Raw genomic sequence first — 27971 nt, forward strand, 5'->3', positions numbered from 1 at the left:
TGGTTTGATCTGTAGGTTCAAATTCCGCACGCAAATTTCTTCTTTTTTTTCCCATTAACTGCAAACAATTTTATAAGACTTGAAAACTTACGTTTTTATTTGGGGGTGGGGGGGGTTCTTTGCATGACGTGGTCTGTAGATTCAAACCGCGCACGTAAATTTCTTAATGGTTTTTGTTGTTGCTTTTTTTTTTTTGTTCGTTAACTGGAAAGAAGTTATATAAAATAATGTTATAAAAGAAACAGTAGGTTTTCTAGAGTGCAATGTAGAATAACATATATTTTAGACTAAGTTACTGCATGGAGGCATGTGAAGCTTTCTACCGATGACAATAAAAATATAGGTTTTCGGTGACAATAAGAATATAGGAGTGTGAAATATTCATTGATCATCATCCAATCCCGGGCAACGTCGGATCTTCCTGCTAGTAACTTATAAATTTAAAAAATGTATTTTTTGCTACTAAGACTAAGCTGCTTTACTTTAACAATTACAAGAAACCTTCCCAATCACCGAGAGCCATGATTAATAACACCCTACCTGAGAGCTCTTTCTTTAAACTCCTCAGCTTAACATTCACAGGCAACATAAACTTAAATACATACATTGAGGACACTGCAAAGGCTGCTGCAAAGGCTGCGGGTTCCTTCTACCATGCTAGAAACTTACTCACACGTAAGAGTATCCTCTATCTCTACAAAGCCACCATTTACCCACGCATGAAGTATTGCAGCCACAAATGGGCTGGTGCATCTACTAATAGTCTCTCCATCTCGCACACGGTCCGAGAAAGTCTCCAATCTAATAGGTCACACACTGCCAATTAAGTTCCAACACTTGTCCCATCGCCGTGCCTGTTTTACAAGTATTTTAATGGAATGTGCTCTGATGAACTCATTGTACTTGTGCCCCCTCAACATATGTACTTCTGACAATCCTATTGTGCAGCAAAATCCCACCCTTTCACTGTAGATGTTCCTAGATGCCGGAAAGCTTCTTACTCTAATAGTTTCTTCCCTTGGACTGTTAGACTTTAGAATTCCCTCCCTGTTAACTGCTTCTCTGACTGTACTGAAATACTCTTCATCATCGCCATTTCGTCTAATGGTTGCTATAGAAGTAAGCATTTTTTCATGAAGAATAATGACACATAAGATGCTCACTGAGTTTTCTTCAAGTTTTATTGAGCGAGAATTGACTCAAGATAGAGAGACTAATGTCGTCTTAGTTAATTATTTATGTCTTAATTTCATAACTGAAATGAGTGAGACCCACGGACAGACATCGAGATAATATTCACCTTAGATTACAAAGTTTTCTACATTATTTGCCATGGCTAATTCACATGGCTAATTCACATGGCTAATTCACATGGCTTCCACAGAGAAACTTGAACTAAAATACACTATTTTCACGCCCAGGCTTGTATCAAAGAATAATATCTATTCTGTCCTTGACCAGAGGAGGGGAAATTTTTTCTAGACTGAGGATAGGGCAAGGGAAGAGAGTAAAGGAGTGATGGGGAATGGGAAGGAGGAGGGGGAAAAGAGAAAGATAGAGAGCGCCAGTGACAAAGATAGATAAATAAATAGGTAGATTGAGGTACAGAGATAGATAGATAGATAGATAGATAGATAGATAGAAAAGATTTAAAAGAAAGAAGTTACACTAATTTTTCAACTCTTCTTTTTTGTTGCTCCAGCTCCCAGGCAATGCCGGGTAACTATGCTACCATTTAATAATTGATCTGTACTCTTTAATAACTTTCTAGGGTGAATGCTGCTGAATGCGTGTGCAGATGTCCAGAGAGAAATGGGCTGAATGGAGGATTGGTGGTTGGTTGTTTTTATTTTACGGCATATCAACCCTTTTAATGTTATTTAATGCCGAATCCAGTGATTTTGAAGAAAATTTTTTTAAGAGAATATACTTGTTTTTTCCAAGTCGGTTTCTATTTAACCCATAGTTGGGACCCTAACAGGTACTACCACTCCGGATCAGAGTGGACCTGGGAGCAATGGTAATTAAAGGGTGGCTCCACACTCCGCAAAGCTCACAAGCTGGGGCCTCACCATCAGATATAGTTCAAGGTCATATCCAGGACTATGAATGGAGAAAAAAGGGGGTTGGGAAGTAGGCGACAAAAGAGAGGAAAGAAAAAAAGATAGAGAGATAAACCTTGTGATAGTAACGTGCTACACATTTGCTCTGAGCAACACCTGCTATTCATTGATAAAAAAACATAAAAAGTGGCGTTAGACCTAGACAAGATAATATTGATTATATTCCTTCTGATGAATTGTATTACATATTAGAAACCTCATGTCAGTAGCGATTAAGTTAGCTAGTGTGAATTTTGACAAGGGTTACAATTAGTTCATGTCATGATAACCTTAATCTGTGAACAGAAACTTCCCAGAAATAGGTGACGTAAATTTAAGGCAGAGGTCAAACGTTGTAGACAAAGCAGGAGTTAAACGATAACGTCACATTTTCAAGTAAGAAAAAACTAAGGTTTTTAAATCTCTCGATGAGAAGCCATGCGAACAAAACATGACCAAGAATGTAGCCAACTGATAATCTAAGCATATGTGACTTGGATGGCTGTCTGTCTGCATCACTCATTTTGTTAAGTTAAAAATTAAACAATTAGCTAAGATAACATTAGTCTCTCTCTCCTAAGTTCATTCTCTCCAAATAAAAATAAAACCATGAAGAACATTCAGCAAATGTCTATGTTTTTCATGCATGAAAAATTTTATTCATTTAGTTAAATAGAAAAGACAATCAATGACCAATCATGAAAAGAAGTGGAAAGTGCATAAAAGACCAGCAAGTATAAAAATAATCAACACGTGTATAAACATCCCACACGCGCATGTAAAAACGCTCTCAACGCACGTAAAAACGCTCTCAACGCACGTAAAAACGCTCTCAACGCACGTAAAAAACGCCCTCAACGCACGTAAAAAACGCTCTCAACATACGTAAAAATGCTCTCAACACACGTAAAAACACTCTCAACGCACATAAAAACGCTCTCAACACACGTAAAAACGCCCTCAACACACGTAAAAACGCTCTCAACAGACGTAAAAACGCCCTCAACGCATGTAAAAACGCCCTCAACACACGTAAAAATGCTCTCAACACACGTAAAAACGCTCTCAACACATGTAAAAACGCTCTCAACACATGTAAAAACGCTCTCAACACATGTAAAAAACGCTCTCAACGCATGTAAAAACGCTCTCAACACACGTAAAAAACACTCTCAACACATGTAAAAACGCTCTCAACGCATGTAAAAACACTCTCAACACATGTAAAAACGCCCTCAACGCATGTAAAAACGCCCTCAACGCATGTAAAAACGCCCTCAACGCATGTAAAAAACGTTCTCAACGCATGTAAAAAACGCTCTCAACGCATGTAAAAAAAGCCCTCGACGCATGTAAAAACGCTCTCAACATGTGTATAAACGTTCTCAACATACATAAAAACAATCTCAGCACACCTGAGAGACCCTTACTGGGGAATGTGAACGGGCTACTCAGGCATTATTTTCAGGTCAATTCCCCTCCTTGCTTCCCAATCCCACTTTCCGACCCTGGTGTCACAATTATTCTTGTGGCCAAAAACTAAATCCTCTCATCGGATTCACAATTACTTTTATTCATGCTGTCATCATTCTCATACGGAAAGAACTTTTACACATTTTGAATTCTTTAACTCTGTTGTAGATTATCGTCTGAATTGCCCACCAGTGTACTGCAAGTTGAAACCTCTCTTTCGCTCGAAGTCTGTTGTATAGAGCCGCGCGTTGTATCTGGCGTTTGTATTTTTAAATGTTTGAACTCTCATTCTTGACGTCATTCTCGCGTTACCTACGCATAGTTTAAACACTTCAAAATACAACCGCCAGATACAACGCGCGGCTCTATACAACAGACTTCTTTCTCCAAATTTACAACATGGCAAGAAAAAAGAAAAAAAGAAACAAAACAACACACTGAAGATGGAGTATACCTCCGAAATATATTTGTGATAAATTTTCAAACAAGTAAAATATTTGTTTATTTTCCTAATATTATGTTGTGATTTGGTTTCAAGCGCACTTGATGCGCATTATATATATATATATATATATATATATATATATATATATATATATATATATATATTCAAGAAGAAAAAATATATAATTTCAGCTCACAAATTGAACAAATTTGTAAATTAAAGTAAATATAAATATTATTAGCAGAACTTATAGAAATTCCATGGCATTACATAAACAAACAATATACTACATATGAATATCGTTTTGCTATGTTTTCTGAGAATATGAGTTATTCATTGAAACTCCATGGAATAAGGAAAAAAATTTTTAATTTCTTTGTAGTCATTTTCGAAAAATAAATTGTTGAAAACTTTAATTTACAAAATTAAAATCCAATTGTTCTTTAATATATATGTATATATTAATGTAAAATTATATATAATTATTTCCATAATCTGCGACGTTGTTTTGATTGAAGAAATAATTTATATATATATATATATATATATATATATATATATATATATATATATATATATACATACATATATATATACATACACAGACTAGTACGTTTTTAATTCAGTTTTATTTACTTTAGTATATTTTTGATAAGTATATATATATATATATATATATATGTGGGCAACTGTCCTGAGTAGATATTGACTTTGAAGTAATTAAGTAATTTGAACTGTCAATTACTTTAGCTAAAAAGGAAACGCAACTAAAATCTAAAGAAGTGAAAATCCTTTTAAAAATGTCTCATCAATCATAGAAAGAAAGAATAAATAGAAAATGAAAAAACTTGATTTTCTCTTACTTGAATTAATTAAAAAAAAAAAAAGAAATATATAAAACTTAAAAAATAAAATGATTACAAAATTACTACGATCCTTCCTCCACATAGGAAATAAAAATAAAAAGGTTGATTCTTAAGATACGTTCATTCAAAGTGATGAAAATGCAGTTAACAAATTTAAGCTTCATAGCCAAACAAAAATGTTTGAAAATTGACCAACAAAGAAAAAAGCCGTTTGAAAATTGACCAACAAAGAAAAAAGCCGTTTGAAAATTGACCAACAAAGAAAAATGCCGTTTGAAAATTGACCAACAAAGAAAAATGCCGTTTGAAAACTGACCAACAAAGAAAAATGCTGTTTGAAAAATAACAAATGAATAAAAATGCTGTTGCAAAATTGACAGACCAACAAAACGGGCATTTGTAAAATTGACAGACCAACAAAACGGGCATTTGTAAAATTGACAGACCAACAAAACAGGCATTTGTAAAATTGACAGATCAACAAAACAGGCATTTGTAAAATTGACAGACCAACAAAACAGGCATTTGTAAAATTGACAGACCAACAGAACAGGCATTTGTAAAATTGACAGACCAACAAAACAGGCATTTGTAAAATTGACAAACCAATACAAAAGGCATTTGTAAAATTGACAGACCAACAAAGACATTTGTAAGCGCAGTGGATATAGATGTTGGATCTTTGCAGTTCCAGGTGAGCATTGTCTGAAGATAGCAGTTTCAATCCTACCCAAAGCCGACCAGAGGATTAGTTGGCCAAAAACGTAGTGAGACAACAACTATGGAAGGCGGTAATTACTGAAGATACAGTTGAAGATTCAGCATTCCTTTCCATCGCGCTTAATAATCAGATGAAGGTCAGAGGAATAGTTGGTCGAAAAGTCATGAAACAAAAACTCTAAAGATGAGGATAATAGTCCGCAAAAATAAACAAAACAAAACAAACAAAAAAAAGGCTATTGCAAAATTGACAAACAAAATTAACAAACAAAAATGTTATTTTAAAGTAATGAGATCACCGAAAAAATAACTATTTTAAACTTAAAAAAATTGAATTTCAAAGATCTTGATTCAAATCATCTGAAATGTTAGATATATATTCAAGGTCATTATCAGAATCTATATTGTCAGAGTCTACAAACCAATTTTCATAAGAGTTGGCAATAGTTTATAAAATATTATGATTTAGTTAAAAAGAAAAAAATTTCAGTATGGCCAATTGACCAGTTGAGCTATGAGAAAAGGTCGTCTGGTGCAAATATATAGACGCACCTCAGACAGTACAGGGCTTTACATTGCGAGTGAAACAGTCACATTTATGAGTGATTTTTCCAACTGTCGACAAGAAATAATAAAACACTTATCTTTTCGCGATTGTGTTTGTTTCACCGACAATTTTCCAAAACTCATTACTGTGTGAAAAATGTATTTTTAACCTTCATGTTTTTAAATAAAACGAGCAAAGATAAATTATTTAAACAATAAAAAGTTTAATGGAACAATATACTCTTTTTTTTTAACCAAGGCTGAAAATTTTCAGATGTTTATACCTTCAAATCTCAACATAAAATTCGGTGAATTTAGAATTATATTTATTTAAAAAATATGAAGAAAAATCTTTATGATGTACGTACTCGTCACGGAATGAAGATGTCAAATTCCAAAAATCACGTGGGTTTGGCTAGTAACTTTTCTATTTGGCTAGTAATCGAAAATATTTAATTGTCAAATATCAACTAAAGATAAAGTTGTCTGTAGAACCCTGTAGTATTGGAAGGAAATACAACGAAAAAGAAAAAGATGGTGAAAAGTTTTTTGTCAATAAAAAACTAATGAAAAGGATTTGGGGGAAGGCTATTTTGTTGTGGAGAGAGAAAAGGTAATGAGTTATCTGTAAAATGGAATACAAATAGATTGTTTTGTCGAGGCGGGGGGGGGTGTAAATAAAAGGTGGGGGAGAAAAGAATGTCTGAAATGATTGAGGAAGATCAAAAAAAAAAAAAAAGAATGAAAAAAAAAAGGAAAATGGAGAAAAGGGATGACAAAATCTATATATCGAAAAAAGTGAACGTGTCTGTGTATATTTCCCTATACAATAACTGTCAATTTTAAGTCTACAGACTCGAAATTTGATATACAGAGTACTGAGATTTGGGAAAATCTTTGTAATCCGTTTTCGGTCAGAAATTTGTCTGTTAAGGGGTCAAAGTTCAACGATTTGACCTTTGAGAACTCTACCAAACTCCTCTGCCAATTTTGGGTCTAAACACTTGAAATTTTAGATATAAGTTCCTTGGACATGGATCTAACTTAATAACTTGATTTGAGCCCAAAACAATAAATGTTAATGGGTCATAATAGGGGTCAAAGTTTTAAAAAATTACCGCTTTTTTTTTTTTTTTTTTTTGCTCAACATACACCTCCAAACACCCGGGCAACGCCGAGCTGAAATGCTAGTAAAAAAGAAAGCTAAAAAAATAGAGCAGAAACAGAACAAAAATGATGTGTAGCATCAAAACAGATCCTACACTTAGCTCCTAGCCAACTGACTAGAGTCAAAGGTGGTCTAGTGCTCTTATAGAACTGTTTCTCTTCAGTTATGGATAAACGAGCAAAAGTAGAAAGTAAGGAATCAAAAGTATGCAATTTGGGGATGAGTCTAAAGTCGATGTTGCAATTTTTTTTAAATTGACAAGGGAGCCAAAGTTTTTTGTAGGAATCGGAAAATAGAGTAAGAATCAGGTGTTTTAAAACAGAGTTGGATTTGTTTTAGCCAACTGAATCAGTAAATTTTCATGTCATTGGAATTGAGAGTCTGATTTTATTCATCCGACTTTGACCCTCCTCTTCATCTCAAAGAGATGAGAAATCGAATTCGAGATTCAACAATTTTTGTAAGAACTGGCGTTGATAATCATGAAGTGTAGGAATTGACAATTGTTGTTAACACTGGAATTGAGAATTATTGAATTTAGTAGCCAGTATTTAATCCATTGTTATTGTGTCAGCATTCACCGTAGGTCGGTTGAGTCGGCTCCTCCAACAGGATTCTCTGCATCTCCTATAGACGCCTCCCAGGCACGTCGGTTTGAAGCTGCGGTTGATATCAGGTCACACCATTCGTGGTTCCAGTAGCACACACTGTAGAGGTGAGAACACAGAATCCTGTTTGGCCGGTTAAATAATTTTGTCATGTTTCTGAATTTTTTAGATGAGGTTTGATCGTTTGGATTATTCAAACTACTGTTCTCATGTTGAGTGTTATTTTCACAACGTTTCCGTCAATGTAATCTCTGCCATTCTTCAGGTATTTCTTGCTGTACTCGGGAATCTTTCTGTAAGACTCTGGAAATTTTGAATAGAATCTTTTATTTAACCCACAGAGGTAGGATGTTCTTGTTTTGACAGCCATGACTGGGTGAAAGAACCATGGCATAGTGGATAAAGTACTTATTAAAATTTATTTGCAAGTTACACTCTTTTTACTCAAAATCTAATGATTATTTATAATTTATTAGTTTTGAAAAATTCTATTTTGTATGAAAATAAACGTCTATTTGGTGTTATAATTGTCTTAAAATTATTTGAATGCAGTAAATGTTTGAGGAAAATTTTCTAAAAAACAAAACAGGACCACGAGCATGCAAGCGAAAATTTGTAAGGAACTTTTTATCTGAGAAATAAGCCTGTATTTTGTGTTGTCATAATGTCCTGTGTAAGAAGGCTCTATGAAAAAAATAAAGTCATAAAAACGCATTCAGAAAAAATTGCAGTTTTTGTTTGTTATCAATATTTGTTTATCTAATCGACAAATGAATATAAAAACAAGTGAAGCATGCATGGTCCCCTGTGAGTGCACAGTGAACGAGGCATAAAAATAAAAAAATGACTATGTTCAGCATTGCCCCCCCCCCTTCCATTTAGTCCCAAAAGTCCCCAGGGAACGTGAAATCCTGGTGAAAATGAACAAACGGTGCAGTTTTAGACCTTAGCATATGTAAATTTGAGTTCTGCACCATGCAAAAAAAGAAATGACTTAGACCATCACTTGCCCTCCTTCCATTTAGCCCCAAAAGTCTCCAAGGCCTTAACATATTTAAATTTGAATTCAGCACCATGCAAAACTGCTAAATAGATATACACAGAAAATTTTCGACAAATATGGTGAAATAGTCTCAAAAATTGAGTGTTTTTATTAGCCCTAAAAGATCCCCTGGGGGAACACCCAAGAGTTATTGCGAAATATAGACAAACAAAATTATATAGAAATCAGTTACAACTTTTCAGAAAGTTTTATAAAAATCCAAAGCATCAATTTTTTTAATAAGCACAAAAGAGTCAATTTTAGCCATTTTAACTCGGACTTTTCCCGGAAAATCCGTTCTATTACTTTTTTACTCATATCATGTTAAATGTTTGTGCAAAATTAAAAAAAATCCATGGCATAGTTATTGAGAAAAGTGCGAACGGACAAGGGTGAATTTACAGGTTCACCTTCCTTTTGTCGGGGGACCAAAAAATATATATAGGTATGTTTTGTCGGGGGACCAAAAATATATATATAGGTATGTTTTGTCGGGGGACCAAAAATATATATAGCTATGTCTTGTCGGGGGACCAAAAATATATATATAGGTATGTTTTGTCGGGGGACCAAAAAATATATATAGGTATGTCTTGTCGGGGGACCAAAAATATATATATAGGTATGTTTTCGCAAATGTAAAGTCTGAAAAGAAAATGTACGCATTTGGAACTCGTGTAGTGCACGAATTATGCTGAAAGAATAATATTATTTAGAAAGCCATTCTTAACATGGGAAGAAGGCTTTCACCTAATAATTTAATAAAAAAGAAAGATACCATATAAACCTAATTTAACTTTCAAATCCTACCTGGAATGTAACACGGTGCGTACACTACAAAAACATTGAATATTTAGTTGAAATTAATAATTGATGATCTAATCGATCAAAGGATAATAATAAAAAACGATATATATAGATATGTCTTCGTAGATTTAAATTAATGTCTGGAATGTTTATTTTTATAAAAATAAAGAAAAACGCATTCGGAAGTGTTAGAATTTTGATTTGAAAGAAATATTTGTTTGTCTAATGGATAAATGAATAATAAAACATCTATATATTAATGCGATAGCGCGTGTGTTATTTTGTGTGTCACGCTTACATCTTTTTCCTTCCAAGTGACTGTCGTTTAATTGTTATGAACTTACATTTTTTGTAATAAATAATTTTACCATCTTTATAAGTTTTGGCTTTGGTTTCAGATCTCAAGTTATATATTTTCTTCATAAGTTTTCGTTTCAATTCAAGCTGATGCACCCAAGTCATACGGATATATATATATTTTTTTTTTTTTTTTAAATCACAACCTTATAATATATAAAAATCGATTGAAAATTAACGCTATAAGAATATATACAAAATCTGCATAAATTAAAATATCATATTTAAGCATACTTTACGACAGGGCTCTGCCAGGCGTCCCTGCTAACTTAAATAAATATTTTTGCAGTTTTAACAAAAGAGCTACAATAATATCAGCTTTCTTGGCCTTTTGGTCAAGATCAAGGTGTAGTATCTGTTCTTCATATGCTGCACTTCATTTTCTTGTTCTCTTTCGGTGGAGGAGAAATCCTTCACGACTGAGACAATTTTTATTTTTGTACCTTTTCTCCAGGTTAAAAAACGACCCTGGTGTCTAACTCTGTCCCGTGGGGAGGCATAGTAAATAGGTACAATAATATCAGGGCGTCTCCATTTATGCTGAATATCCACAGAATGCCAACATCAATATATTAATATTACATATAAAAGAGTCTGCTGTGAAATTTCCACAGGTCCTACTAGTGATTATTTCCTGAGAATTTCAGTGTCATGTGACCAGTAGTTTAAGAGTTTATCAGCTACATATTTGCACACACATGCATGTACTGTTTTATTTATATAGCTTATATTGGACCCAATACAGGGCTCTACGGACAAATTTATCTTTAGTTGACCTTTGACAACTAAATATTTTCATTTACTAGCCAAATAGAAAAGTTACTAGCCAAACTAACGTGAAACCAGAACATGTAGCTTATGATTTATTTTTTCTTTGACGTTAATGACTATACTATGAAAACATGTTTACTGCAAGGCTAAAAATTAAAACATGAACCAATAGCTATTACGTTACGCATGCATATTTGTAATGCCATCGTTTGACCTTCACCTTGCAAATTTAATTTTTTTAAATTTTCATACTTTTATACTGATTTTTCTCAGTCATAACCCAAATATAAAGTTTTGCATGGGTTCGAATACCCTATATGTTAAGTTTCATGTCTGACAGAGGAGTTTGGTAGGACAGAATTTTTTAAACAAAAATATATACGCATACATAAATGTATATACAGAGAGGTTTGTGTTTACTATAATGTTTTTACGCAAATATTACGCAAGTATAAATCATGTAGAATATCTGCATGAATATATGAACACGTAATAGTTAACTAAAGATGATCGTCCCATAAGAAAACCGAAAAAACTAATAAGGAATTAATTAAAATTAATGTTTAAAAGAATATGCAAATTAGCTAGATCTTTTGCAGATGAATGCAATTCCACGATCCATATATAACAAAGTTGTGTTTTCTTTTTAACTAAATACAAAAGAGGCTTGCCTTTTTTCTGTTGTTCCTGGCCTTCGGGCCGGGATCAAAGTGTAGTACCTGTTTCGGCAGATACTGCAAGCAAAGACCATATGTGGGGGCAGCCCACATATAAGACCTTGGTCAATGTAGGGGAAACCCTTCATACCAATTGTCACTATCCAGCTCCCCTACTCCCCGGGGAGTTGGTCCCCATTTCCCCTTCACTCCTCGCATAAAAAATCGGCCTTGTGCCTAATTTGCTCGGTGGGGGAGCAAATAAATACCTTGCTTTTTTTTCTGTTGTTATTAGCCTTCGGGCCAAGATCAAAGTGTAGTATCTGGTCCAATGCTACTCTTAAGGTAATTTATCTCAGTCAATGGAGGGGAAACCCTCTATATTGAGACAATTATGATGTTTGGTCCCTACCCCGCATTAAAAACGACCTTGTGTCACATTTTGCTTTCGTGGGGAAACAATCAAATACTAATAAAAAAAGGGTTTTTAATATAGGGTGACCTCAAAAAAACGTGATATCTCCATTATTTATTCACCGATTACCCTTATTTTACAGGACATGGCAGAATCAACGACCGTGAGTACACCAAGACCCCAGTGGGAACTGGGACAAAGAATACACTGTGTTAAATTTCGTTCAGACAAAAGACTAAGAAACGGGGCCTAATTAGAGTTGGGGCCCGTTTTTTTTGGGGGGGGGGGTCACCCTGTATGAATATCAATACGAAAATAAAAAAAATTATAGGAGTATAGATTGGAAAACATATATTGAACTAAAACTAAATAGAGATCAGAAGCTAGACCGTTGATATATACGCAGACAAGGATGCTCCATAATGGTTCCTATTTACAATGCCTCCCCATGGGACAGAGTTAGACACCAGGGTCGTTTTTAACGTGGAGAAAAGGAACAAAAATAAAAATTGTCTCAGTCGTGAAGGACTTCTCTACTGACGGAGAACAAGAAATTGAAGTGCAGCATCTGAAGAACAGATACTACACTTTGAGATATTAAATCTTTTATTCATGTTAAAAATACATTGAAAATCAACAATGAACAAAAAACTTAGGCACATGGCCAACTCAAAAGGGGGGATTGTGGGGGTCGTTGGTCATCCTTGTCATTCCAGAACTAAACAAAATCAAAAGTTTCTCCCAGCTAGTATCTTCTTTCACCATAATACCGCATTCACCCTTTCATATTGGGGGACGTCCTACTTAACTCCCAATTTTTAAAGCATTTTTTATTGACGTGTAAAAACAAAAAAAGATAACAACAAAAATGGTACAATAATTCATTTGTGTCGAGGGCGGGGGGGGGGGAAGGGATTAGTAGGACCCTCCCAACCCCATCTAGTTGACAGACTTCCAGTTCCACTAGGTTTGTGTAAAAGGAACCTCGCTTCTCCAGGTCAGTCTCTAAGTGGGGATGCCTTCTAGATGGGGGTGAATGGAGAAAAGAAAATTTTCTTGTGGGTAAGGAATGGGGGGTTAGTTTGTATTTCTTTCTCTCCAAGATGGGTGAAATTTAGAGGAGGGGGTGAAAACAAAAATTGCAAGAAGGAGGGGGTGGGGATCTTGCTTATCCCAAAGACCAAGAAGTTGTGAAATATGAAGTCCATTCTCTAGGTTTTGATTGGTTGCTGGTCTATGAATGGATGTTCTACTGTGTGAATATTGTTTCATTCAAGCAAGAATTTTGATAGTTGTTTTTTTTTACGCTGGTAAATGTCATTTTTTTTTTTTTACAACATTCATTTTGTGAAATCTAGAATTATGGATCAGATTTTTTTTTTCTTTGTCAACTCCAAAACTCTAAGGACAGAAGTTATGGTGGCTAATTCCTACAAACGAATGCTATAAAGCAGATGGCTATAATTGCTAGTCTTTCACTCCCCCAAAGCTAAGAAGTTTTCACAGGAACGTATGAACTCTCTTTTCAACCAACAAAAAGTAACACATCCATGTAAAAGTAATAAGCTAGTGAGAACCGATCTTATATGACCTCTAATCAACAAAATCAGTTTTCTCAAGAATCCTCTAGCCGACTGCAGTATCAAAGGACGCCAACAATGTATGCTCAACAACCCCCACATCCATGCGTTTGGGATTGGAGGAGGCAAGGTGAAAAGAACTTAATGACTCATGTACCAGCCTTCTACATCTTTCACATACATTCTTACACATTAGCATTAGTCAGGCGATCCCAAGAGTAAGGTAAACCAACACACACACAATACCACGCTGCCAAATACTCACATATGTCTATTACTTATACATGCATATTCACTTTTTGAACATATTGACTTGTGATGACTAAACTCAACTTTCTTCATTAAACACGTGTTTGTACTATGAATATTTACTGATTGGAAATAACTTTTATATACTTATAAAATTGTAATATAAAAATGTTTGCATTTAGAAAAGTTGCTAGCACTTACTAACTGGTGACCCTTATATGCTTTCAATGTTTCATCTTTTTCCACTTTATTATGCATGCACGTCTGTATATATCCTCCATTTTCTTCCTTTGCTAGAACATAACATTCATAAACAATAATCTATATATTAATAGGATAGTGTGTGTGTGTGTGTGTGTGTGTGTGTGCGTGCGTGCGTGCGTGCGTGCGTGTGTGTGTGTGACAGACACGCTTACATCCAAGTGCCTGTCGTTTAATTGCTACGGACTTCCATTTCTTGTAATAAATAATTTTACCAAGAATTCTCCCTAAGTTTTGGTTTTGATTATAGCTGCTGGCACTCAAGTTATCTATTTTTTTTATAAATCGTTTTAGCAAGAATTCTTTATAAGTTTTAATTTCGGTTTTGATTATAGCTAATGGCACTGAACTTACATATATACATGTATTTTTCTCATAAGTTTTGGTTTCGGTTTAAGCTGATGCACCCAAATCATATGGATATATATTTTTTATTTTAGAAATTTTGGCAGCAGTCGAGAATCAGTGTCAGATAAAAAATAAAATCATCTACAATAAGCTGTTTACTATTAAAGTTGTATTGAGGATTTTTTTTTTTTTTATCAAATAGACCTAATTCCCAAAGTGTCAATATGCCAAAGCAGAGACAAATAAAACAAAAGCTTTAAAATATGCCATTGGACACCTAAAAGAAACACCCCGAAACCATGCCACCGTTCGACTCAATAGCCATACCATCCGCATGGCTTTTCGAGTTTTCCTCAAACCAAATTCTGTTTTTAGAATATAAATTATGCTACTTGTTCTGAACATATCGCTTTTACAAAAATAAATCGTTTGAAAGAATCGTTTCATACCCCCCCCTCCCTCCAGCATTTTCTTAGCATCTTTTCTTAGTGGAACTTTTTTTTTTTTTTTGAACATTTAGCTTTGGCGTTTCTATTAATATTCTGCTGCGGTTACAGTTAATTTATTCATTTATTTTAACGAAATGAAACTAGAAGATATGTTTAGGCATTCTTCATCAATTATTCAAAAGTGCTCATACCGTTAAAAAAAAAAAAAAAATACATTCTAAAAAAAAATTAAAATATTCTAAAAGAAATCTATTAAAAAGGCCAAGAAATGTCGACGATATTCTTTTGAATTTATTTGTGTTTTTTTATATGATATGAATGCAGATCAATAAGTCTGTAGTTTGAAATTGGTTGATTGTTTTCAACAGAAAAAACGAAACGGCATTCACTCACCATATGCAGGTTTATTCGGCTTCTCCGAAGAAGGAAGTTTCTAGAGAATATTAAATCTACAAACAGAACACATACTACACAGCGCCTCTCCCAAAAGAGAGAATGCCTGGGAGTATGGTGCCATGACAACATAACAAATACTACTCCACTCTCTCCCTGAAATGAGCATTAAAAGATACATTAATCTGAAATAATAAACTGAACTAATCATTAAAATAAATAGTAATAGTATTGTTTCGGTTTCAGACAGATACCAAATTTCCATTCGAAATAGATACCAGTTATTTTATTTATTTTTTATTTTATTAAAAAAAATTATTTATTTATTTCTATTTATTTATTTTTTTTATATATTTTTTATTTATTTATTTTTTATTTATTTTTATTTATTTATTTATTGATATTTTATTTATTTTTTATTTTATTTTTTTTATTTATTTTTATTTATTTATTTTTTTATTTATTTTTATTTATTTATTTTTTATTTTTATTTATTTTTATTTTATCAAAAAAAATTATTTCTATTTATATATTTTTTTATTTATTTATTTTTTTATTTATTTATTTTTATTTATTTATTTTTTTATATTTTTCAAAGTAATTTCTTACTCCGAACTTAGAATGTATTTTGTTTATTTCATTTACTTATCCGCAGCAGTCATGTCCCTTTGAAGCATGTTCAAAGTAAAATATCAATGCATTAAATTACTTCCAATAAAACATGGTAGTGTTGGAATTCTATAATCATCCCATGGAGAGAGAGGTATGAGTATCTTCAAAGTGATAAGGTCATTGACTTTCTTATCATATTCTTGCGTTGTAATAATTATATTTCAGTAACAAACTAACCTGGATACCCGGCGTTGCCCGGGTGTTTGGAGATGTGTGTTGAGCAGAAAAAAAAAAAAGTGGTAGTAGGCAGGCAGGCTGGCTCGAACCCGTACAGCGAAGGAGGAAAAGAACATGAAAAAAAAAGAAAACGTGACGTCTTTGCCGTTGTGTCCATTGCCAAACCGGAAGTGGCGAAGGTATAAATTAAGGCTAGTCAATCGAAAAGAGGGGATGACTTTCGAAAATACTGGCGAAAAAAGCGATTCCTTCTTGTAGAAAAGTGCCCAGTTAAGCATGAAGGAATTAATGTTTTTAGCCAATTTTTCGATATTTGTCGTCTGAAAGGTCGAGCTTCAAAACGATACTGATCTGGTGAAAATCCATCGCCTATGTCGAAAGTTTTAGGCATACATACATACATACATACATACGTACATTTAAACAGACAGGTGAGATTTATATTATAGATTACGAGCAGATAATAGTTGAGAGTGACTTTCCCATCAACCAACATATACAGCATTAGCAGACAAACGTTGCCCGGAATTGAATGATGATCAACAAATGTTTCACACATTTTTTGTCATCGAAATCGGTGAAATCGACTATTTTTTTTTAATCAAATCGATTGATTAGCTGCTCTAGTTGGGGACCCATCGCAGTGCACCAGGAGGAAGCTTCACATGCCTTTTGCAGTAACTTAGCCCAAAATACATTTTAGTCTACATTGCACAATAGAAAACCTACTGTTTATTTCATAAAAATTATTTTTATATATATATAGATGGCTTGAATTAAAATTTAAAATGCAAAAGTCAAGCATCATGTTTCAATTGTGATCTAAACAGGAACATTCATTTCGAACGGACCCCTGTCATATCAGAGAACCTACTGTTAATTCTATATGCCTGGTCTTACTGCTTGTGCCGTGATAATGGTTTGAGTTTAAGTTAAGAATGAAAAGGTCAAGTATCATGGTTCAATTGTACTCTAAACAGTCATATCAAAGAACCTACTCTTAGTTTTATATGTCGAACCTTTCGGCTTGTGTGGTAATAAAACTTCTCAAATACACTTGTGATGTTAGGCTGTGTAAGGTATTAACGTTGGTCAAAATCGCCTGTTCCTTCTTTCGTCGGGATTTTTTTGATTATCGATACTTATCGAAGACATTCCGATACAAACTTTATCTAAGAACACTGCTAGGCACACAAGTTACTTTCGTGTGAAATTTCATAAAACTCAGCACAGCCGTTTCCGAGTCCATAGGAAATGAACTCACACACAAAGTTCCTTTTATACAATAGTAAAGATGAACACGATCTGTTGGGAGGCAGAAAGAGGGGAATTTCATTATCACAAAATGCTTCTTTAAAAATATTTTTTGTTTTTAGTCATGAGTCACCAGTTAACAAGGCAAAAAAACACTTAAGCCAACTCCCCCCGCCCCAATGTTTTACATTAACTTTGTGTCGTCAGTGTTTGCGCCAGGAAACCATAAGCATCAAATAATTCAATAGTTCCAGGTTGAAACTTTTTTGAGCAGTTACATTCTTACATATTAGGAATCCTACGTCGGTGGCAATTAAGTTACTTAGTGTGAATTTTGACAAGGGTCACACGGAGTGCATGATAACTCACATCTGTCCAACAGAATCGTCCTCGACGTTGAATTAAAGATAGTGGACATCAAGTTGAGACAGAAAGCAATAGGTCAGAACGGTAGACAAAACAGGAGTCGAACAATATGAGGATATAACGAATGATGTCACTTTTTAGATGTGAAAGCAAGGTTATTGCAGGATAGTATCTCCATGGAAGCCGTACGAACGGACATGGCCAATGATGTAGAAAGCTGATAATTTTTCAGTAAAAGAAGGAGAGTAGAAAATGGATATTGCGTTCACTTTCGTCAGCCATGCAATTCTCACTTTCCTTATTTTGTCCTCTAGTCCTCACATTCCAGGATCGATGTTTCTGACAAAAAAAGGAAGAATTGCTGTTTCTGGGTCCAAATCTATTCTATTTAACATATATTGTTGGCAAGTTTTTGACCTTGAAGTACTATTTTTTGAAGCTCTTTACATCGTGGCTTCATGCTCTGTCTGGAGCGATTTCCATAAAAAAATGTTACCAATGTCTTTGCCTATGTGCGTCATTCATTTCATTAAATTAGGAGGTTAAGTTTCAAAAGTAAATAACTAGATAACATTAGTCTCTCTCCCCTGAGTAAATTCTTTCCAAATAAAACTATGAAAACTCTCAACGAATATCTTCCTTATGTTCTCTTTCTTCATGAAAAGAAGTTTATTGCTATAGAAACCAAAAGACAAAACGCTGGGATCGGACAAGTATTTATAAACATGCCTGCATGTATACATAAAGACTTATTTTGTTTTTGAAAATGTTACAATACTGTTCCCATGGCACAACAGATAAAAGTAATAATTGTTCTAAATAAGAGTCTTCTGTGGGTTGAAAGTTCCATCCTTAGTACGAGTGACATATATATATATATATATATATATATATATATATATATATATATATATATATATATATATTGTGATACATTAACATGTATAATAAATTATTTTATTGATTTTTAGCCGAGAGGAGATATATTTTCAGTATATTTTATTCACTGTATCATTTTTCGCGCCAAAAGGATTCAATTCACGTCTGCTCGGTCACATTTTGAAAACAAAACAGAAGAAAAAAGGGGAGGAGGAGGCCTGCGAACAGGAGGAGAAGGGAGAGACAGATACTGTGAACGAAGAGTGGAAAAGGGAAGAGAAAAGAACGATAGAGAGAAATAAACCGTATATATGGAGAGAAACTGTGTAGAGAAAGAGAGATAGATCGTATAGAGAGAGAGAGAGAGAGGGGCCTGAAAAAAGTTGTCAACAGGCAGTGGAGCTTCGCGCTTCAAAGCGATAAGACGTAAGTCAGCGAAGGTCGGGTTGGCGAAGGCGACGACGACGTGGTAGCGGCGTCGCGGAGGTAAATATCAACGACACCAGCCGATGATCAGCGGTCAAAGTTAGAATATTGACTGAATAAAAGAATGAACCCAGCGAAGGAAGGAACCATGGAGCAGGGAAACTTTTACTGTAAATCAAGGGCTTCGATGAGCTTCGGAAACGAATATTTGGAGCAATTAACACGTATGCACGTAATGAAACATAAATAATCTGAAGGACAAAAATATGAAAATTAACCTGCGCACGCGTAATCAAATATAAAGAATTTACAGAAAGGAAATATATAAAAAAAAAAAGAGACAAAAGAAAGGTCACATTTCAAAGGATATTAAGTGAGTTTTTCAATCAAAACTTCCATTTCTCCAACGTCTCTCTCTTACCCTAGAACCTGTATCTAATTGAGCAGACGATTTCTTGTTTTATGTGAACATTGACTGTTAATATATTTTTCTCTCGGTAGAATTTGAATCATTAAATCATTTCATTTAGTTAGGCATATTTAATTTTCTTTTCTTGAATTGAATTTTGTTTTATTTTTATATAAATAAAAGTTTGTTAATTTTTCGACGATATTTATCCTCGTTATTTCTTATGTGATTTCGTTGTCCAGTACATTTCATTTTATTGTTGTCTTCGGGACGGTTGTCCCATTCCCATAACAACGCATTATCAAGGAACCTGGGAAACTTTATTTTTTTTTATATATTTCGTTACGTCACCCATCTCTACTGTCCCCAGTAGGACTGGGATGCATCGTAACAATATATAAAGGGCAAAATGTGTTTGTGTGAGTGTTTGTATGTCTCACAAAAATTTTCGATAGAGGCGATGGATAGGTATCGTTTTAAAGCTCGACCCTTCGGACGACAAATATTAAAAAATTGGGCAAAACATTTATTCATTCACCCTGAACTGGGCAGTTTTCTACAAGAAAGGGTGTTTTTTTTTGTTTTTTTTGCATTGCCATTTTTGTAAGTCATCGTATCGGTTGGACTGACTTCGCTTAATTTCAACGTTCCGAACTTCCAGTCGGACTGTGGAGACATTGACAAGGACGTTACGCGTTTTTTTCGTTTCTTTTCCTCCTCCGCGTTACGAGTTCGAGTCTGCCTGCCTACTACCAACTTTTTTTTCTTTTTTTTCTCTCTCCACCCAAACTGCCTACTGTTGTTTCGCCCCCCCCCCTCGCTGCTACCAATTTACCCCCCCCCCCGGGGGTTTCTTACTCGACCCAAGCAACGCCAGAAAACCCTGCTACTATACCACTGTTTTTTAAACACCTTTTAATTCCCTCCCACTCTGGGGATCCTTACTACACCTCCACACACCCGGGCAACGCCAGGTACCCCTGCTAGTCTAATATATAAAAGTCATCGTTTTCTTTCCAATTGACTAGGCTTAATTTCAAACACTCTACACTTCCGGTCGTACCATGGAGACATCGACTAAGGCGTTACTTTTTTTTCACTTTCTTTTCCTCATTACAGGTTAGAGCCTGCCTACCACTACTTTTTTTTCTCCCTCTCCACCGAAACTGCCTGTTATTTCGCCTCTCACCACGCTACTACCAATTCATTGTTTGTTTTTTTAATCACTCCCCCACCCCCTGGGCTCCTTACTCCACTCGAGCAACGCCGGGGAACCCTGCTAATATCACCTTTTTTTTTTTACAAAATTACTAATTTTTTACTGAAAAGAATTCTGAAATAAAAGTCTGAAACATTTAAATAGTGTAAATAGAACAATTTCTTCATCTGAGAAGGCTGGAGAGTACAACAACCTAAACAAGATTAGTACAATAAATGATGTGAAATCTCTGTTATTATAGAAAAGTCACTGTGTGTGTGTGTGTGAGTTTGTTCCTCATAGGTTTTGAAACGGCTGAGCCTATCTTTTGTAAATTTCACACAAAGATAATTTATATATCTGGCAGTGTTCTTAGATATGTTTTGTACAGAAATTCATCTGATAAGTATCAGAAATTGAAAAGCTACGATTTTAAAAATAGCTTTTCTCTCTTAGAGATAAAATGAGGAATTTTTACAGGGAAATATTTTACGTTACACCGGCAAGGGAGATAATAAAATTCAGCAAATCATTTCTTCTTAAAAATAAAACAGATTTATTATAATCGGGAGATATTGCTTAGTTATAGAGCATTCGACTACAGACCAAATGATCCCCTGTTCAAGCCTGGGTGTATCTCACCATTTTATTTAAAATTTTTCTTATTAATGAATTCAATTTATGATAAAAGAAGAGGTACCATTTAAAATCGCTGCAAATCGTTTCTTTGTTTGCATATTTTAAAATAAACATTAATCAGAAGTGCTTTTTCCAGGGCGTTCATCGTCAAGCTCAAATATCAGCTGACGTGATATTGTAATCAAACACAGGTTGAATTTGATGAACGACATTATCATTATTTTTTTTTTGTGAATTAGTCCACAGGCAAATTATTCCTCGTAATATATAATCTATATAAATAAAAGCGAAAATGTTTGTGTGTGTGTGTTTCGACACAGGCCACGGATTTTCTCCAGATAGGTATCATTTTAAAGCTCCAACCTTTGCCCGACAAATATCGAAAAATTGGCCAAAAACCTTCATTCCTTCACTCTAAACTGGGCCCTTTTCTACAAGGAGAGTGCCAAAAAAATCGTTCCTTCATTTTCTCTCCTCCTGCTACTACGACAATGACGTCATGTTTGACCTAGAAAATGTTGACGTTAGTTTAAACCACCTGTAAATGTTTTTAACGGTTTAATTTTATCCGTTATCAAGTGTATGTCTCTCTGGCGTAGGGGTAACGTGTCGAGCATTTTTTTCCGCCTTAGCCTCGATGCTTTGGGTTCGAGCCTGTTTTTCTACCTAAACTTTTTTTCCTCTTTTACACTTTTTTTTTTCCTTTTTTTTTTTTTTTTTAACGTTTGTTTGCTGTTTTGCTTTGTTTTGGTTTTTCCAATTTTTTTTAACATCATGTTTTTTTTTTTTTATGATATTAAAACAGGGTCACCCTCTCCTACATACATACTTCCAAACACCCGGGCAACGCCGGGTACTCCCCGCTAGTAATCAATAAAGGATTGATTATATAATAATACATATGCAATCTGCATAAATTAAAATATCATCTTTAAGCGTATTTTACAACTGAGCAACGCCGGGTGCCAGCAAATAAGCATATAATAATAACTTCTCCACATCTCAGAAATATGGGTTTCTGGTGAAGGTAGAGAATAGTTAACAAAGATCCGTCGTCTTTCTCATACTAAGAATGGGTTTCTGAATAATAACATTATCATTTAGTCTTGAGTGTAGCGCTATTCTTGTCATAGAAAAATGTAGTTATCTCAAGCAAAAAAATAAATAAATAAATGAATAAAAATGACAGCATAAATCCAGTCAGAGAAGCGTTTCCAGGTAAAGAATTAATCCAGTCAGGATCAACAAAATTCTCATGTCAAGACAGAGACTTTTGTACCGTTGTACACTTTTACATACGTTGTAGCCTCAGGCGCAAAATTAGACAAAGAATAGAAAAGAAATTCAACCCACTTTTTCTTTGTAACAACAACATTTATTTCCTCATTGTTACGGCCATGACGTCACCCACGTGATCATCTCCTCAAACATGCTCTCAAACGTCATCCACGCCGCTAACGTGATCTCGAATATGTTCCATGTCTCTAATGTGATCTCTCCTTTTTACAATCTTCTTTTCCTTACCGTGAGGTCATTTCACTTACGGCTAGGTATTTACATATAGCCGTCCGCGCTATGTTAGAGTTATCACAAAAGAATCCCCAAAAAAATACAGAGTATTTTATAAAGTGATTCTGGCATCTGATTGGTTCGTTCTGATCACCCCCTTGCTATAAGTAGAATCGCTCAAATCTTTGTGGTCATACCCTTTTAGTGTGCAAAAAATTTTTGCAACATTTAGAAACCCAATCTTACCATGAGATGAGAAGGGGGTGTGCTTCGTTAACTACTCTGTTCCTACATCTTATTATCGTACTGCCTATAACTTCTGAAAGATTAAGATTAGACAAAGTTTCTGTGCTGCTGAAATAACAGAAGAAATATTGAAGAACTCATCTATTATGGCCGGCTGTGCCATAAACATAAGCCTATAATCTGCAAGCTGATTAAGCGATTATCTAAATTCATGAATATTAAATGACGGCATTATTAGATCTCACAATGTAAATGATAACACCACCATCTTGTTGGTTACATATATAAATAAAACACGTCAATATTATTGGTTTTAATCAATAATATATACATATACACACTACTATTACTACTAAAACTGTTAATCTTGCTGACATACTTTTTCGGTTTTTACCTGGGGGGGGGGGGTCACCTGTTATCAAGGCCTGGATGCCACTCTAAGATAAGGTTTAATGAGTGTTAAGTATTTAATGTTGTCTGGGAACTAACACGTAGGTATTCAGTTTCAGTCGCAAAGGAGATTAAGGCAAAGAATAGGAAATAACTCCAACTCGCTTTTTGTTTTGTACAACAACAATTATTTCCTCGGCGTTACGGCCGTGACATCACCTACATGATCTAGAATGTTTTCCACGTCCCTCACGAGATCGCAAACGTTACCCACGTCCCTCACGAGATCGCAAACGTTACCCACGTCCCTCACGAGATCGCAAACGTTACCCACGTCCCTCACGAGATCGCAAACGTTACCCACGTCCCTCACGAGATCGCAAGCGTTACCCACGTCCCTCACGAGATCGCAAACGTTACCCACGTCCCTCACGAGATCGCAAACGTTATTTCATCTCCATCATAATCATTCTCTTTCTCGTTTTTATAGTTATTCCCCCCCCTCACACACACTGGTTACATAACTTCATATGCATTTACATCAGTCATTTACATATTTACATCGGCATTTATGTATTTACAGGTAAACGGTGAGACAACACTGTGATGATCAGTAATGGTGGAACTTATATAAGAGAACAGTTCAATGAGAACTTCTGTACATTAGACTTGAAAACGACTATGTTATAGTCAGCTGGGAAGCTTCCTACGGTATTGTGCCCCAAAGAGAGTTCTAGGAAAGAAACTTTGTTCATGGAACATAGCATATATTTCAGATGTCTTCACACTGAGATTTTGTATGATTGAAGTACAATTTTCTTGCTTTTATGTGCTATTAATCTATTTATATCACATCTAATATTTTTATGTACTTAATTGCAGATTATTAATCTATTTATATCATATCTAATATTTTTATGTATTTAATTGCAGATTATTAATCTATGTATATCACATCTAATATTTTTATGTATTTAATTGCAGATTATTATCCCCATCATTTAGAGTTGTTATTATGAGGATAATTGTTTGCAAATAAATAAAAATATAGTAAACGAAAATATTTAGTTGTCAAAGGTCAACTAAAAATAAGTTTGTCCATAGAGCCCTGATATTACTCTTGCGGAACTGTAACACAACAGATAAAAATGCTAAGTAGAATCAATTCTAAATGAGTCTTCTGGCGGTCGATGGTTCAATCCTCAGTACAGGCAATATTAGATACTAATTTACTAGTGTACCTATGCTAGCAACAGTGATGGCATACTTTTCTTTTTGTTACTTCCTAAATTACATAGGACTTTTATAATAAAATTGCTTGGAAAATACCTTGCCTTGCTTACAAGCAATGCTAATACTTCAAGTTAGCTGCTGCTGATGTTTGCTATAATGTTAGTAGATGAACAGAGATACACATAGCAACATAAAAAATTTTTCACTACAATAAAACAAAAACTAAAAATGGTATTCTATTTACAAGCCGTTTTCATGACATTTTTGTTACTCTTTTTTTTTTATCCCAAACAAGACATTACGGCCACTTTAAACATAAGCGTCTACTATTTGGGACCATATCTAATGGGACTGTGGAGAGCTGAGCAGTGAGATGTCTGTTCACATTATATTTAAACTTTTGCGGGTTAGTAGAGTCGAGAAGTAGAAAACAGGGAAGGAATTCCAAAGTTTAGCAGTCTGAGGAAAGAAACTATTAGAATAAAAGTTTTTCCAGCATATAAGGATCTCAACAGTGAAGGGGTGGGATTTTGTTGCTTATTGGGTCAGTCTTGAGTATGTATGTCATGGGGGCACAAGTGCTTTGAATTCATCCGACCACATTCCATTAAAGTACTTGTAAACAGGCATAGGGATGCACCATTTCGGCAATGGGACAGAGGTTAGAGCGGGACTTATTAGATTGGAGACTCTTTTCTGGAGCCTTTTTAAGAGTGAGAGATTAATGGTAGATGCACCAAATGTGACAGCAATACTTCATATGCATGAGCAAATTGTGAATTTGTAAGCATATAGAATATTTTCTAGCGTGAGTAATTTTCTAGCAGGGTAAAGGGAGCTCAACTTTGTTGCAGTAGCCTTAGCGATGTCCTGAATGTATTTGCTCCAATTCATATTGTCTGCGAATGACTGGCGAGATTATGCTCATAGTCTTCTGGAACCATGAGAGAGTAGTTTCCTAACAATTCCTGGCAAATGGTACCACAGAATTCCTATGATACTTCACCTTTGAGGAAATTAAAAGCAGCTGTCAAAATGAAGATCAGCGAGCAAGACGACCAAAAATATCATCCTCTTCCTGCAAGATAACGCTCTGGTCTAAAAGGTGCATGTCGCCAGATCAGAAGCACGAGCATGTGATTATGAAATCCTCCCCTATCCTCCTGATGTTGCACCCTCTCACTTTCATTTCTCCTGTCATGAAAGTGTTTTGGAAAAGGAAAGCATTTCCCAGATGATGCAGCTTGATTCACAGTCACATCGTGATTGGAAGACCAACCTGGTGTGATCTCCAAAAAAACACTCTCTAGAGCTGCATTAAAAAAAGAGAGAAATGTATAACTCTGATTGGTTCATATGTAGATAAAGACAAATAACTGTGCCAAGTTTCATTGCTCTACTCCTATGAAAAGTGGATCAAGGGCATTACCTATTGAACGCCTCTTGTCATTTAATTCATCCTTCAAAACACCCTTTCATTCTGAAGGTAAGTGTATAAAGTTTTATTATAATACCTACTAGGACCCGTAGAAATTCCACGGAATGAGACATATATTGAACCAACAAAATAGACTTTGTGGCCTGGTGGGAGATGTCCTTTTCTCTTAGCTGCAACCTCTATCTCACAGAAGAGATGTTGCGAGTTTGTCTCTGCTTTATTGTTATTTTCATGGAAAGTGTTCGACTGAGCTTCAATCTATGGTCCCCCCTCGCCAAACTTTCACAAGAAACACTCGTCTAGCAGAAAACACTATCAATAATTCCCCCATGCTTAATATGTGCCTAAACCTAAACATAGATTCCATGATCAAAGCTTCTTTCGTAGAACTGCACGCCTGTGGAATTATCTTCTGTTTTCCTACTTTCCAGCTGTCTATAATATGGTTGTCTTCAAGTCCAACGTGAACAAGGTTCTGATGAGCCGTTCCACTTAAGTTAACAAATTTACTGAACTTCCATTACTATTGATTACTATATTGTCCTTTTGACTACTGTACACTCTTTAACCCTTATCCTTGAGTGGCCTATCGGCCTTGATAAGTGGTGATGTCTATGTAAAAAAAAAAAAAAAAAAATTTCTGCATAACGCAAAAAATTATTTCAGGTAGAAAAACCAATAATACTCAGCAAATATGACTTTATTAACATTTCTATGAAAATAGTTTCCGTTGTCTTTTCAGTATTAAACCAACTGAAATGAGATAAATTAATATGTACTAATAAATATTCAAAAAGTAATATTGTGCTACATAGTTCAATACAAATAAAATCACATTGTAGGAGAGAATCTTCAATTTACTTCTTCAGTCCAACACCTCTTAGCAGACAATGTTGTTTTTTTGTTTTTTTTAACGGTGTTTTTTTTTTTTTTTTTTTAATGTTCCCCCCTTTTTTATGTAACGTTTTGCCGACTTCTTTCTTTGATGAAAAACCACTGCACATAAAAATTACTGCGAGTTCCTTTCTCACACCATTGCAACAATGATCATATATTATAATTATAATGATATTCGAAAACGAGACTCCATGAAAGAGAAGTTACTCTTATATTTTTTTTTTTCAGGGAGATTGGCCTTTTTAAAGCCAAATTTTGAGAATTTGACCTTTTTTTTTTTTTTTTAAGCAGTTTGATTTTCGAAAATTGTATTTAGCCGCTTTCAAAGCATGACGTACAGACTAACTAAGGAAGAAACGAGCAGAATATCATATAGATGGGGAAAGCAATAATCACATTCTATGAGATATTTGGAGAAGTGCAAAGTGACAAAGAGAAATTCTGATGTTGAACTTCTTCATTCACGGCAACAAAAAAAGAATGATCAACGGAAATGACGTAATTAAAAATGGCACCAGCAAATTGTATCACTCTAACACACTGTGAGAAAATGTTTTACGGCATATCAACCCTTTTTGTGTTATTCAATGCTGAATCCAGTGATTTTGATAACAGTTTTTATGCTAAAAATTCTTTATATTTTCAAATATATATATGTTTGGTTTGGTTTGGTTGTATTTTTACGGCATATCAACCCTATTTGGGTTATTTAATGGCGAATCCAGTAAATTTGGAAAGAAAGTTTTATGCTTAGAGTTATTTATATCTTAAAATATCTATTCATGGTGTTTGGTTTAGTAATTTTATAGAGAACAAGTCGAGCATGCTAAGTCCCCTTCCAGGAGTGAAAAATTTACTTTCAACATGACTAATGTTTGAGCAAAATTTTTAAAAAATCCAAGGCGCGGTTATTTAGAAAAGTGAACAAAATAACAGACAAACGATTTGGGGGCAATTTTACCTCTGGCCCCAAGGGGGGTAA

The 27971-nt window shown here is 34.6% G+C and overlaps 1 protein-coding gene and 1 pseudogene across 1 annotated transcript in view; one reads left to right on the forward strand and one right to left on the reverse strand.

Annotated features, from left to right (window-relative positions):
- LOC145255806 (uncharacterized) overlaps positions 1-27971 on the reverse strand; it is a 654582-nt gene that overhangs the window by 539293 nt on the left and 87318 nt on the right. The gene's annotated exons all lie outside the window — the stretch shown is intronic.
- Positions 10449-10582, forward strand: LOC145255984 (U2 spliceosomal RNA; annotated as a pseudogene).

Source organism: Euprymna scolopes, chromosome 31 (genome assembly GCF_053919585.1).
Source record: "Euprymna scolopes isolate OS-2025 chromosome 31, ASM5391958v1, whole genome shotgun sequence".
Lineage (NCBI taxonomy): Eukaryota > Metazoa > Mollusca > Cephalopoda > Sepiida > Sepiolidae > Euprymna > Euprymna scolopes.